At 42.2% G+C, this 13,078-nt stretch overlaps 1 protein-coding gene and 1 long non-coding RNA gene across 4 annotated transcripts in view; one reads left to right on the top strand and one right to left on the bottom strand.

Annotated features, from left to right (window-relative positions):
- The window catches only part of LOC139800807 (uncharacterized), a 369,707-nt gene that overhangs the window by 150,865 nt on the left and 205,764 nt on the right, over positions 1 to 13,078 (bottom strand). The window lies entirely within an intron of this gene.
- Positions 1 to 13,078, top strand: part of MCTP2 (multiple C2 and transmembrane domain containing 2) — a 116,121-nt gene that overhangs the window by 3,992 nt on the left and 99,051 nt on the right. The gene's annotated exons all lie outside the window — the stretch shown is intronic.

The raw sequence follows: 13,078 nt of genomic DNA, 5'->3' as shown, positions 1-13,078 counted from the left end.
GTTATGATTTTGGTTTTGATATCTGTTTTCTTAAGTGTATACTGCTTTTTTTCCCTCAGGATGTTTATATTTTCTGGTATCTTCACAAAAGCAGTCTGACCTTTAGGCATTTTTTTAACCTTTGTGTTTGATTCTCACGCTGCTACCTGTTAAGCCCTGAATCAGGGCTGATGGTGACAAACTCTGTGCTTGTGTCTGTGCTTTCCTGTTGACTTCAGCTGCTAAGGAATACAGACCCTTGAGCTGGGAGTCTCCATGTCTGCTTGTGGAACTGGAGCTGGAACATTGCCACTTTGGTGGTGTAGGTGTCAAGCTTCCTCTGCCTCCAGAGAGGACCCTTGCTGGGTAGGTGGGATTTATTATGTGGCCACCTTTGGTCTTACAGGACAGCTTCCTGGTTACACTTTCTGGTGCTCCTTAATTAAAAGGAGGTACCTTGATTGTTTGTTTCTTGGTGAGAGTTGGAGCTAAGTGATTTTTCTGCCTGCTGTGGTGGATGCTTGCTTCGTATGTGTTTACACAGATGCTCCTTCACTAGCTTGTTTTCACTTTCCCACAAAAACAACTTGCTAAAATACAAGCAAAATAGTAATGTAGGTTTTGAGATCTTTGTTTTGTGTTCTTGGCCCTTTGGAATGTGTAAAAAAAAAAAAAAAAAAAAAAAAAAAAAGGCATCTCTTATTCATATCCTTCCTTTCTGGGAAGCTGTACCCTTGACAAATCTTCCTGTTGCCCATTCGTAAGAACTACATTTGTAGTCTGCAAAGTAAATTTTGCATTACTGGAAACTTTAAGTTTGGGCAGCCTTTCTTGTTTTTGAAATTCTTAGAATTGTATAGATTTGCTGCCTTAAGATCAGAGATAAGATCTAATTGGGAAATAAAAGTTTTCCAACTCCATGCAACATTGTAAATTAAGTTGGAGGAGCAGCTCTGTTGTATTTTCTGGACTTAGGAGTGTATGCTTTCATTCCTCTTTGCTCCTAGATACATAAGACTTCCTCTAGAAGTACTTTCTGGCCAGGATGGAATATATAATTTTGTGTGACTGATCATCTCCTAATGGAGATGAATGGAAATGAGATGGCCATCCTAATTTATTTGAGTGGGCATTTGCCTCTGTTGCTGTTGATGAGGAGGTGGTGATGATGGAGCTGTCAGTGAGGATTTGGCTTTCTTAGCTCATATTATCATGGCTGTGAAGTTTTTATAAAAGCCTGGCTCATGAGGGTTTAAGTGGGAAGGGATTATGGAGCTCGATTCTTTGAAATTGTATTGGATGAAAGTTCCCCTTAAAGTAAAGTCCCATTGCAGCTAATTTTTGACAAGTTCAAATAAAAATACCCAAATGAAGTAACATCACTCAGCTTCTTGTTGCTTCTTCTCTGGGTTTCAAGTGGAATGTTTTTTTGTTCTCTTCCCTCATGGGAAACATCTTCAAAATCAAATGGCAAATCATTAATGCTCATTAAATAGCAGCCTTTGTTCCCAGTGTCTTGTACTTGGAAACAATTAACTGTAGAGTTTTTTTTTGTCTTGTTTTGCTTTTTGAATGCAAACATCTAATTCCAGTTATATATTCTAGTGTATTTCGTAGAAGTCCTGCTGTTTGGGATTACTTGTAGTTATTTTAGAGTTTATTCTCCCTGGCCACATTGAGATAGTGGTATGGTTGTGCCAGTACCTTTGTGATTGTGGTGTGGTTGTGTAAAACTATCATTTAGGACAAAAATCTCCTTGCAAGCTGCCTTTGGAAATGCAGGCTGTTTCCACCAGTTCAGGAAGGTTTCTGGTTCCTCATCTCCATCAAGCAACCTTGGATGCCTCGTAGTAACATCAAGAAAAAAAAAAATTATCTGTCTCATCTTTGATATTAAGCAAATGAAAGCTGAAGAAAATCAGGTGTTCATCTGCTTAGGTGCAAAAGTTGTTTGAATCAGAAAACCCTTGTCATCTGTTTAGGTGACTGTAAGCATCTGTTTAGGTGACTGTAAGCATCTGTTTAGGTGACTGTAAGCATCTTGTGCTTCAGGACACTTGCCAGTTTAGTGGCTCTTGCCCATATCTGCTGGGCACAGGTAACAGAACTTAACATCTACAATTTGTAAACTGTACATTTTGTTTGTTAGTTATCAACCAAGTGGTCATATTTTTATGTATTAAACAGTTTGAGGATATGGGGATGGGGCGTGATAATGACAACTGTAGTGGTCAGTTTCATCTGTTCTGAACTCTCCTGCCTGGAGCTAGGTAGGCATGAAAGGCAAATTAAAAACACAACCCCCCTGTTGTGGGAAGAGAATAGAAAGGAGCAGCCATTTAGTTGGGCAGCAGGAGCTGTAGATATGCCTAAGGGAAGATAGGTGAAGGTTGGCAAACTTTACCCCACCCTGCCTATGGCAAATTTACACTGGATGGATGAATCAGAGCTCAGGTGTTTTTTAAGGACTGTTTAATGTGTCCGCAGGTTTTGACAGTAAAAGTAGCTTGATGGGACAGATGTTATCTTCCAGTGTCTGTCACCTGGATGTGCCACGGGGCTGCCAGGAGCTCTGTGTTTGGACCTAGGATTTGTGGTGTTCTGTCTGATGCAACCGAGATGGAATAAAGTCCAGCAAAATGGCTCTAAATGGAGAAGCTCTTGAATTCTGTTAAGAATATTATTATGTTTTGGGGAGCTTTGCTGATTACCTCACTTCCAGGAATACACCAGAATTTACAAAACCAGGCTTTACTATACAGTCGAGGTTCTTAAAACTTGTGCAGGTAAAATGCTAAACAGGTCATTTAATATTAATCTCTGCATAGGATTGCAGCAAATTCTTACAATTTCATTTTTGACCCTTTTATTCAAACTTAAAATAGTTACTGGAATCACAGTTGTACCAGTAACGAGGAGGGTGTTTTTGTCTCCTCCACCCTGTTGGTAAACACTTGTTTACCAGGTACAGTGTGGAGGTCAGACACAGACTCCTTGCAGGGTTGAGAATGTGCTTTCTGAGGCTGACAATCTGATGACTGGTTTGAATGCTAAATACTTGGCTTATTTGTTCTTTATTCTTCATTTAAACTCCCTTGTGCTTCACTCAGACTTTCCAGTTGACTTGTTGATGTTGTCTCTGTTCATTGTCAGTCTCTGCTGTTAACTAGGTACAAGTTAGTTGTACTGATGGATCTCTGCAGGAGATGCACTGCAGATGGCACTGGACCACTCAAACATTTGGCTTCACCAAGAAGTCTAAGTGCTTTATTTCTGTGTTGGTGTTCCATTCTCCCTTTCATCTTTCTCATGGCAATGCACAGCACCAGGTACCAAAGTGCAGCAATGTTCTGTCAGGAGACTGGTGGTTCTTGAGTGAGGACTATTACTGGTTCAATTCCCTCATTTTCTGAGTCACTATGACACACCAACTAACCTGTATTTTCTTTAAGGGAAGTTGGCTTCAGCCTCCTGCCTTTTTGAATTGAAGAGACTGTAAAAACACTGGTATGTTTTATCTATAGATTTATCCAAGCCTTGTGGAGATGTTAAAGGTGAAAGGACATTAAATCATATGGGTCATTACAGATTCAAAGTAAACTCAACTCTCCTGTGTACCCAACTCTTTACTATAAGCTGTGGCCCTTGCATGTGCCAGGTTGCTGTTGGGAAGAGGAATGCCCCATGGTAAGGAATAACAGAGGACAAACTCAACAATAAGCTCAGAACAGGCTTTTGTCTGGTTCAGGTTAGCATCAGGCCATTTCTCCACATCCAAAATGTTCTGGTAGGACACTTTGGTAAATTGTTAAATAAAGAATCACACAGAGCTATTAATAGATCTTTCCTCTCTAGCCACTAAGTTTTGGTAAGTTGTGACAGTAATGGTAGTTATTTGGGGAGCAGTGCTGGCACACACCCAAGTGTGTATTTGCATGAACACACAAACTTCTTTTAAATAGGTGACTTAAGTGCTAGTAAAGGCACTGGCTGATTTGCCCTCCAGTGGAAATGAGTCCCTAATTTCCTTCCTAGGCTTGTTTTCCCTGAGAGTTATGCAAAGGGATGATCTATTTCTGTGCACATCTTGCTACAAAAATATACCTTTGTTATGAGAGAGATGAGTAGGGGCTTGAAGGAGGAGAGAGTAAGAAGGAAGGAGGCTGCAGAGCTGGATTCCCAATGGAGCTTCTCCAGATGGGCAGCAGCTCCTTCAGCACTTGGGTTTCTGTCTCCTGATTTTGTTTCTCCTCACGTGAGCCCTGATAAACTACTTATTTTTCTATTTATTTTAGAGCTCTCCTTATGTCACTCATACTCTGTTTGTACCTGTATCTCTTCTTCCTTTTCCTTTGCATGATCTTTCCCTCTTCCTCTTCTCCTGGAGGTGCCCTCCTCGTGGTACCACCTTGCCCCGGGTTTACCCAGTGTCATGAGGAACAAAGAGGCAAATTAAAAACCAGATGTAATTAAAGGTAAAGAAATACCTCTATTGCTGGCATGATTTCAGCACATGGCAGAGTGCCTTCCAAGGGCAGGACCTGTCACTCCGTGATTTTTCTTGGGGTCTGGTTTGATGTGTATCTCATTCCCTTATGGTACAGGGCTGCAGGAAACAGATTTTCATGCACAGGTGTCCCTGGAGATGTCTGATGCTTGGTGGGTGTGATTGCACTGTAAATATCGTATGTGATTATATCAGCTTGGTACCAGTTCCCTGAATTAGACTGAAAAGACTGAAAGGTCTTTCTGGCTTGCACAGGGTACAATTCCAAGCCACAACATTTTTAGGGAAGCTGAACGGGTGGAAGGACGTTGCAAAATATTTTTATAAAAGACACCTAAGCACTTCCTCCTTTTTTTCGTCTATTCATATTTATAGTTTTTCTTCTGCTTTAGAATAGACAGAAACAAACTGAAAGCAATACTTTTTTAAGCTGGAGACAGGTGCATGTGTATGTTTTTTTTTCAATAACTTTCACTATCAGATGCTATTTTAAGATGCTTGTAGCAGCTGGTTGTTGTTTCTTCTCATAGTTACAGTGTGCTCATAAGTGTTGAGATAATCTGGGGCTCGGATTAGAGATGTTAAAAGGAAACTCCCTAATCTTGTGGGTTCCTCTGATTACTATCCACTGCTGATTTTTCAGGTTGGCAGTGATGAAATCATCACAAGAAATGTAAGGGCAATGAAGAGTGACTTCAGGGCCCTGGGACGGCTAGTTAGGGGGTCTGGAGCGCAAGTAGTGTTTGCCTCCATCCCTCCTGTAAGAATGGGTGGGGAGGTATATAGGAAGAGTTTACAGGTCAACGAGTGGCTAAGGGACTGGTGCCAAAGACAGGGTTTTGGCTTTTTTGATCATGGGATGCTATATGAGACACCTGGCCTGGTGGTGGCAGGTGGGATGCACCTGTCCCAGAGGGGGAAGAGGCTTTTGGGGCAGGACTTAGCAGGGCTCATTGAGAGAGCTTTAAACTAGATGTGAAGGGGGAAGGGGAGAAAACTGGGTCTGTTAGGGACAAACACAAGAAGGACGAACCGGGGCCCGAAGGCAGGTGGTCTAGGGAGGATTTAGTCCCACCAGTGTGCTCTGTTTGTTTCCTGAAATGTCTGTATACTAATGCACGCAGCATGGGGAATAAACAAGAAGAGTTAGAGGTCAGTGTACGGGCTAAGGGTTATGATCTGGTAGCAATAACAGAGACATGGTGGGATAGGTCACATGACTGGAATGTGGCCATGGATGGTTATGTGCTTTTTCGGAAAGATAGGGCGGGGAAGAGAGGTGGTGGAGTTGCTCTTTATGTGAGAGAGCAACTAGAATGTGTTGAGTTTTGTGCAGGGGCTGATGAGGGGCAAGTTGAAAGTCTGTGGGTAAGAATTAAGGGGCAGGCTGGTGTGGGCGATACAGTTGTGGGGGTCTACTACAGACCTCCTGATCAAGGCGAGGAGGTTGATGAGGCCTTCTACAGGCAGCTGAAAGCAGCCTCGCAACTTCAGTCCCTAGTCCTCATGGGAGATTTTAACTACCCCGATATCTGCTGGTTGACTCACACAGCCAGCTTTTCACAGTCTAGGAGGTTCCTCCAGTGCATTGATGATAACTTCTTAATGCAAATGGTGGACAAGCCGACTAGAAGAGGAGCGCTGCTGGATCTTGTACTAACCAACAAGGAGGGCCTTGTTGAAGCAGTGGTGGTCAATGGCAGCCTTGGCTGCAGTGATCATGAGATGGTAGAGTTCAGGATCCTGTGTGGAAGGAACAGAATACCCAGTAGGACCAGAACCCTGGACTTCCACAGGGCAAACTTTGGCCTCCTCAATCGACTGTTAAGAGAAATCCCATGGGACAAGGTGTTAGAAGATAAAGGGGCTCAAGATAGCTGGTCAATATTCAAGAACCACTATTTGCAAGCACAGGATCAGAGCATCCCTATGGTTAGGAAATCTAGTAAGGGAGCTAGGAGACCAGCATGGTTAAAAAAGGAACTGCTGGGAAAACTTAAGTGTAAAAGGAAAATCTACAGATCATGGAAGGGGGGGCTGGTCACTTGGGAGGAATATAGGACTGTTGTCAGAGGATGTAGGGAGGCAATTAGGAAAGCTAAGGCCTCCTTGGAACTTAACCTTGCAAGTCAGGTTAAGGATAATAGAAAGGGCTTTTTCAAATACATAGCTAGCAAAACTAACACTAGAGGCAATATTGGCCCACTAAAGAATGAGCTGGGAGCCCTGGTGACAGAGGATATAAAGAAGGCAGAGGTGCTGAACGCCTTCTTTGCCTCTGTCTTTACTCCTGCAGGGTTTCCGCATGAGCCCCAGACTCATTTAACCCCAGAAGTAGTCAAGATAAATGAGGAGTTTGATATAGTAGATGAGGATTGGGTTAGGGATCAGCTGAGTAATCTGGACATCCATAAGTCGATGGGTCCAGATGGAATGCATCCAAGGGTGCTGAGGGAGCTGGCGGAGGTCATTGCTAGGCCACTCTCCATCATCTTCAATAAGTCATGGGTAACAGGAGAGGTGCCTGAGGACTGGAGGATAGCAAATGTCACTCCAGTCTACAAGAAGGGCAAGAAGGAGGACCCGGGTAACTATAGACCGGTCAGCCTCACCTCCATCCCTGGAAAGGTGATGGAACAACTTGTTCTTGTCACTATCTCCAGGCATATCAAGGACATGGGGGTCATCAAGAGCAGTCAGCATGGTTTTATCAAGGGTAAATCATGTTTGACTAACCTCATAGCCTTCTATGAGGAAATTACTAGGTGGATAGATGATGGAAGAGCGGTAGATGTGGTTTATCTTGATTTCAGTAAAGCATTTGACACCGTCTCTCACAGCATCCTTGTAGATAAGTTGATCAAGTATGGGTTTGGTGATCAGGTAGTGAGGTGGATCAGGAACTGGTTGAAAGGAAGGAGTCAGAGAGTTGTAGTCAATGGGGCAGAATCTGGTTGGAGGGGCGTGACTAGTGGAGTCCCTCAGGGGTCGGTACTGGGACCGGTGTTGTTCAATATATTCATCAACGACTTGGATGAGGGTATAGAATGTACCCTCAGCAAGTTTGCTGATGACACTAAGCTGGGAGGAGTGGCTGACACACCAGAAGGCTGTGCTGCCATTCAGAGAGACTTAGACAGGCTGGAGAGTTGGGCAGGGAGGAACAAGATGAAATTCAACAAGGGGAAGTGTAGAGTTTTGCATTTGGGGAAGAACAACACGATGTCCCAGTATAGGTTGGGGGCTGACCTGCTGGAGAGCAGTGTAGGTGAAAGAGACCTGGGGGTCCTGGTAGACAAGAGGATGACCATGAGCCAGCAGTGTGCCCTTGTGGCCAAGAAGGCCAATGGCATCCTGGGGTGCATTAGAAAGGGTGTGGTTAGTAGGTCAAGAGAGGTTCTCTTCCCCCTCTATTCTGCATTGGTGAGGCCGCACCTGGAGTATTGTGTCCAGTTCTGGGCCCCTCAGTTCAAGAAGGACAGGGAAGTGCTTGAAAGAGTCCAGCGCAGAGCTACTAAGATGATTAAGGGAGTGGAGCATCTCCCTTATGAGGAAAGGCTGAGGGAGCTGGGTCTCTTTAGTTTAGAGAAAAGGAGACTGAGGGGTGACCTCATCAATGTTTTCTAATATGTAAGGGGTGAGTGTCAGGGAGATGGAGTTAGGCTTTTCTCTATGGTGACCAGTGATAGGACAAGGGGTAATGGGTGTAAGTTGGAGCATAGGAGGTTCAAGTTGAATATCAGAAAGAATTTTTTTACTGTAAGGGTGACAGAGCCCTGGAACAGGCTGCCCAGGGGGGTTGTGGAGTCTCCTTCACTGGAGACATTCAAAACCCGCCTGGACACGTTCCTAGGCGATGTACTCTAGGGGGCCCTGCTCTGGCAGGGGGGGTTGGACTAGATGATCTTTCGAGGTCCCTTCCAACCCCTAGGATTCTATGATTCTATGATTCTATGATAAAAATCTCTCCAGATTGTTCAAGAGAATTTCTAGGGAGCTAGAGCATCCCTGTTCCTCTTGTGTGTGAAAAGTGAAGGAAGACATCTATTTGTTTCATGTGTTTGTGAGAGATGGAGTTCATCACATTTGAGCCAATTAAATTAGATCCCATCAAGCTTGGGATCTAAAAACGCAGAGCCTTTAAAACCCAGAGATCTGCAAAAAAAAACCCAAATAGCCTAACCCTGGGAAAAAAACCCCAAAAACTTACTGAAGATGCTTTTATTATCTGCACATAATAAACATCCTTTTCTTAAGTTTTATATTTACCCATTTATTCTAGATGGTATCTGCAATCTTCTGCAACTACTGTTGTTTCAATTTACATGAAGAAGATAAAGCTGGTTTATTTTAGTCCTCTTATTCCATTCTAGCAGTGTAAATTGTCTTCTATGGAGCACTTGTATGAATTTGGTTGAAGGCAACATTTCAAGTTTTTATTTTCTTTTATATGTAAGTTTAACATCCCATTATGCTTTGTGAATGAGTCTGTAACAATAGTACAAGAGAAGGGCAGGATCTGTATCAGCAGACTGGCATCATTAGAAGCCCAACAGGGAAATTTAAGCTTAAATGTAACATGGCAATATCTGGAAGCTGGCCAAAATATGACCCTGCTTTTGCAGCAATTTGCCTACGCAATGGATATGTTAGCTACACTTGAGCAGTGCCCTCCCTTCTGCTTGTTAGTACTAAAAATAATTCTGACATTGATTTCCCCAGGGTAATTAGCGTGTGCAGACTCAGTCTGAGATTAGACTTTTTCTGGTGCCTTATCCAAGTTAAGTTCAGGTATTTACTGTATGCTGTAAAATGCAGCTGCAGGAAGAAAAGGTTGTCTTACTTTTTCAATACTGTGATGTGCTTATCTAATTCAGTGTCCCTTGTTAGTTGCTGTGATCACACCCAAAGAGGAATGGCTTTAGGCCCAGCTAGACTTGGTTTTGGAGTTATTTTTTCAGCAAAAGAAGTGCAACGTGTGAAGCTGTTAATCCAAGGGACATCCTGCCCCTGGTAAGGTATTCCCTTGTCTTTTAAATGTATTAAATATCATATATGAGTGTAACTGGTGCTGCGTTTGGAATGCTGCAGGAGAAACTGATAAGTGTACAAAGGATTACTTTATTTGCATGATGTTCTCTTATCACAGTTGCTGTTGATGCTTATCATAAAGCCAGTGCATTTCCAGATAAGACACTGAAATAAGATGTTGAAAAAAAAAAAAAAGGGTAAGTTTCTTTTTCTAAGGTAATTCCACCCTTAGTAATGGTTTGTATTTGACTGTGTAAACCTGGAATACTTAGTATGATCTGCTTATCTGCAGGAGTAAACACCCAGCAGATACAGTTGCATAGTCAGCTGAGAGCTATTTTCCTGATTTTTTTTCCATTTCCTCTCAGGGAGCAATGGTTTAACTAATGGCTGCTAGGGTCAGAGGGTGGGATTTATTGCAAAAAGCTAAAGGAAGGGTGTGAAAAGAGGATCCCAGTCCCTTTTCCCACCCCCCTCCTCTCTTACCTTCTTTTTCTGATTTCAGCCTTGTTCCTCAGTGCCATGAATTTACAACTTAAATCCAAAGGTTTTATTATAACTTGCTGCATTGGAGAAGCATAATTAGCTTTGCTTGTGAATTGTACAATGTCTCCTGTGTTAGGTTTTAAGCCTGTGAATCTTTGCCAGAGAGGCAAGTGAATAATCTATACAAGAACAGCCAGAATCAGTAGAGGCTTTACAGTGAGGGAGTTTCATTAGTTCCAGTTTGAACCTACAATAAGGTGCTTGCAAGTGAGGTGGATGTTCCAAATAGCTTCTTATAGTCAGCTACAGTGGGTTAAAATGTTGGCTAGCATTTGGTTTTAGCTGAAAACATGCCCAGTGAATCAGACATTAGAAAGATGGGTGGCATGCAAACTGACCCAACATTTTCACCTTAACTGAATAAGCAAATTGAGTACAATGATTCTGAGGTTTATGAAAGCTTTAATTGCAGTGGTGTTGTGCTCAGTTCTGTTTTTATCTTCTTGTTGGCTTCGAGGATGCCTCTTAAAAGTGTTAGCAGTGAGGGTTTGTTTTAAGAGTGCTTCAGTGAGCTTTGTGTACTTCTGGGTGTGCAGGGAATGATTAGTCAGTGAAGAAAGGACAATGTATTCCATAATTTCCAATATGTACATCTAGTTGGTTTTTTTGGGGTTTTTTTGCCATTTTAATTATGTTGGGCACTTTTCTAATGTTTTCACAGTGCCTTTCAGTATTTGTCATTTGTGGCTTTCTTGGCTTCCTGACAAGACACTAAATGAAGTAGAATTACAGAATGTTTTCTCTAGGCTTTCTATGGCATTTGAAATATCTCTTACAGCCACCTGTTAGAACATATAAAAATTTAGCTCTAAATATTATAACAATATAAGGGAGTGTGTAGGGAGTGTTAAAGTGAGAGACACCAAAGCACATAAAAAATAAAAACAATTCCAGGGACCCTAGTTAGAAGATACTTAGGGGAGGAGAAAGTGCTAGAACTATTTGTTTTATTAGTCAGATGGTGGGCTGTGACCAACCTTTCTGTCACCAATCCTTCTCACCCCTGTCCTTCCCAAGAGGAGCACACAGCCAAAGAAAATGGTGTAATAAAAAAAGCAGGTGCAATGAAAAATGGTATCTGAAGGAAGAGGTTTAGCTATATGGATTCTTCTGAGCATTTGAGATTTAGCAGCATATTAAAGAGAAGGCTAGGCTGAAAAGATTTTTGTTTCTTCTTATTATGTAAGACGAAGGAAACCAACAAAGTTAAATTGATAACAGGAAATGTTTCTTCTTGGTCATTGTTTTCAGTTTATTGCTACAATGGGCTGTTGGTGCAGGGAAAGAATAAAGAGGCTCAGCTTAGACCAAGAATTTGGCAAAGTATACTTTTCCATATGGTTGCATAGGGAATATTTGGCAATATGGTTGGCACCAAACTTCTGAGACTGTGGAAGGAAGAGGAAAAACTTGTGGCCTGTGGAGGATAAGTTGTACATGAACAACATGTTTGTAGTGAGAACAAACATTGTCAAATTTCTCTCTCTTTAAAATTATGTATTTATGTTGATACTGCTCAGTATGGAGAAGAACATCAGAGAAAAATAGGTGTAGGAAGAAAGAACAGTTGTGTATGTGAATACAGTACTGGTGTGGCACTGTGGCACCCTTGGCTCCAGCACCCGGCTGGGGATGGGAGGTGGTGTCCATCCCTGGTCTCCTAGTGACCTCTCAGGGACAGAGTTCTGATCATGGTGGTGATGTGTGTTTGTTCTCTGAGAACTGGGAAAGTGGAAAATATGCCAGCCTGTGGCTAGATAATGTCAGAGTGCATTTGCCCTTTAGACTATATTTGCCCTTTTCATAGATGGGAACAGATTGTATGGTTTTTCTTTGTTTATTTTGACCACAATTTGGATGAAATTGTTTATAAATTTATAAAAGGAAAGTAATAGCTTCAGTAAGACCTTGGATGCATAGGTTCAGGGGTGGAATGTGGCTGAACCCCTTGGCAATCCAGGAATGGGCTTGCTTATTTTGTTGCCTCCATTCAGGCAACCTTGTGCTCCTCATGCACCAGGTATCACTAATATGTTGCCTCAGGTAGCTGAAGCCCTTCCTGCTGTCTTGACAAAAAAAAAGAAACTTTTCCCCTATTTTTATTTTTTTCCCCCCTCCACTATGATTCTGCCTGATTTGAGAAGGACTCTGCTCATTCTGGTTTAAATGCAAGTTAGGTTCAGCATAGCCCCTGCACCATCCTTGCTGAATGAGCATTTCTCTTCAGCATCAAGACATATAACTGGAAAAAACCCCATAAAACTGGGGGAAAGTAACTGGAAAAACCTACAGGAACAAGCTTGCTGCTAGGAAACAAAATCTCAAAGTAAACAAAATAAAAATGACAGCAATGGGTCGTCAAAATTAGAGGGGTGGACAATAGCAGGAAGGGAATAGGAAGCAGTAAGGAAGCCTTGGATGTTGTGAGCTGGGTCCTGCCTTTATTTACAATGTCTTTATTTCGGCATGTTTCTGTGCATGTAGGCAAGAAAAAGCAGAGAGCATTGGCAGTAGATGTGTTGTTTAAATGACTCCATTACAGTTTTTCATAATGTTTTGTGCAAATGTGTTCAGCCTCGTAATCTCCATTATTGGCATGTGAGGTTATGCTACCAAGGAGGCCTGTGGCTGCCTTGTCAAGTTTTTATTTAAAAATAAAAAAGTGAAAGCTATCAGCTGATTAGAGCAAATTTGGCCATGTCTTCAGTGAGTTTGCTCAATGCATCAGGTGTTGCTCCAAACGAGGTATTCCTGCCTCTCCAGTCAAATGAGTTAGGGTTGGCATTTACTTCTTTTCTTTTCCCACTGTAAATCTGATTATCTTGTTCTTCACCTTGAGTTCTTTGAGGAAAGAAAGCCCCACCATGCCTTTGTGTGCCTCAAATTTCCCTCTGGGGGCTTTAAAAAATTGCTATTGCTTCTCAGAGTTGCCATGAGGGGAAAAATAATTTCAGTTCATCCATGTGCACTTTAATACGGAGCTTGACTTCTGGAGACAGAGGTGAAAATACTGTA

Source organism: Heliangelus exortis, chromosome 11 (genome assembly GCF_036169615.1).
Source record: "Heliangelus exortis chromosome 11, bHelExo1.hap1, whole genome shotgun sequence".
Lineage (NCBI taxonomy): Eukaryota > Metazoa > Chordata > Aves > Apodiformes > Trochilidae > Heliangelus > Heliangelus exortis.
Note: the sequence above shows the minus strand (reverse complement) of the source record. Positions and strands in the feature narration are given on the sequence as shown.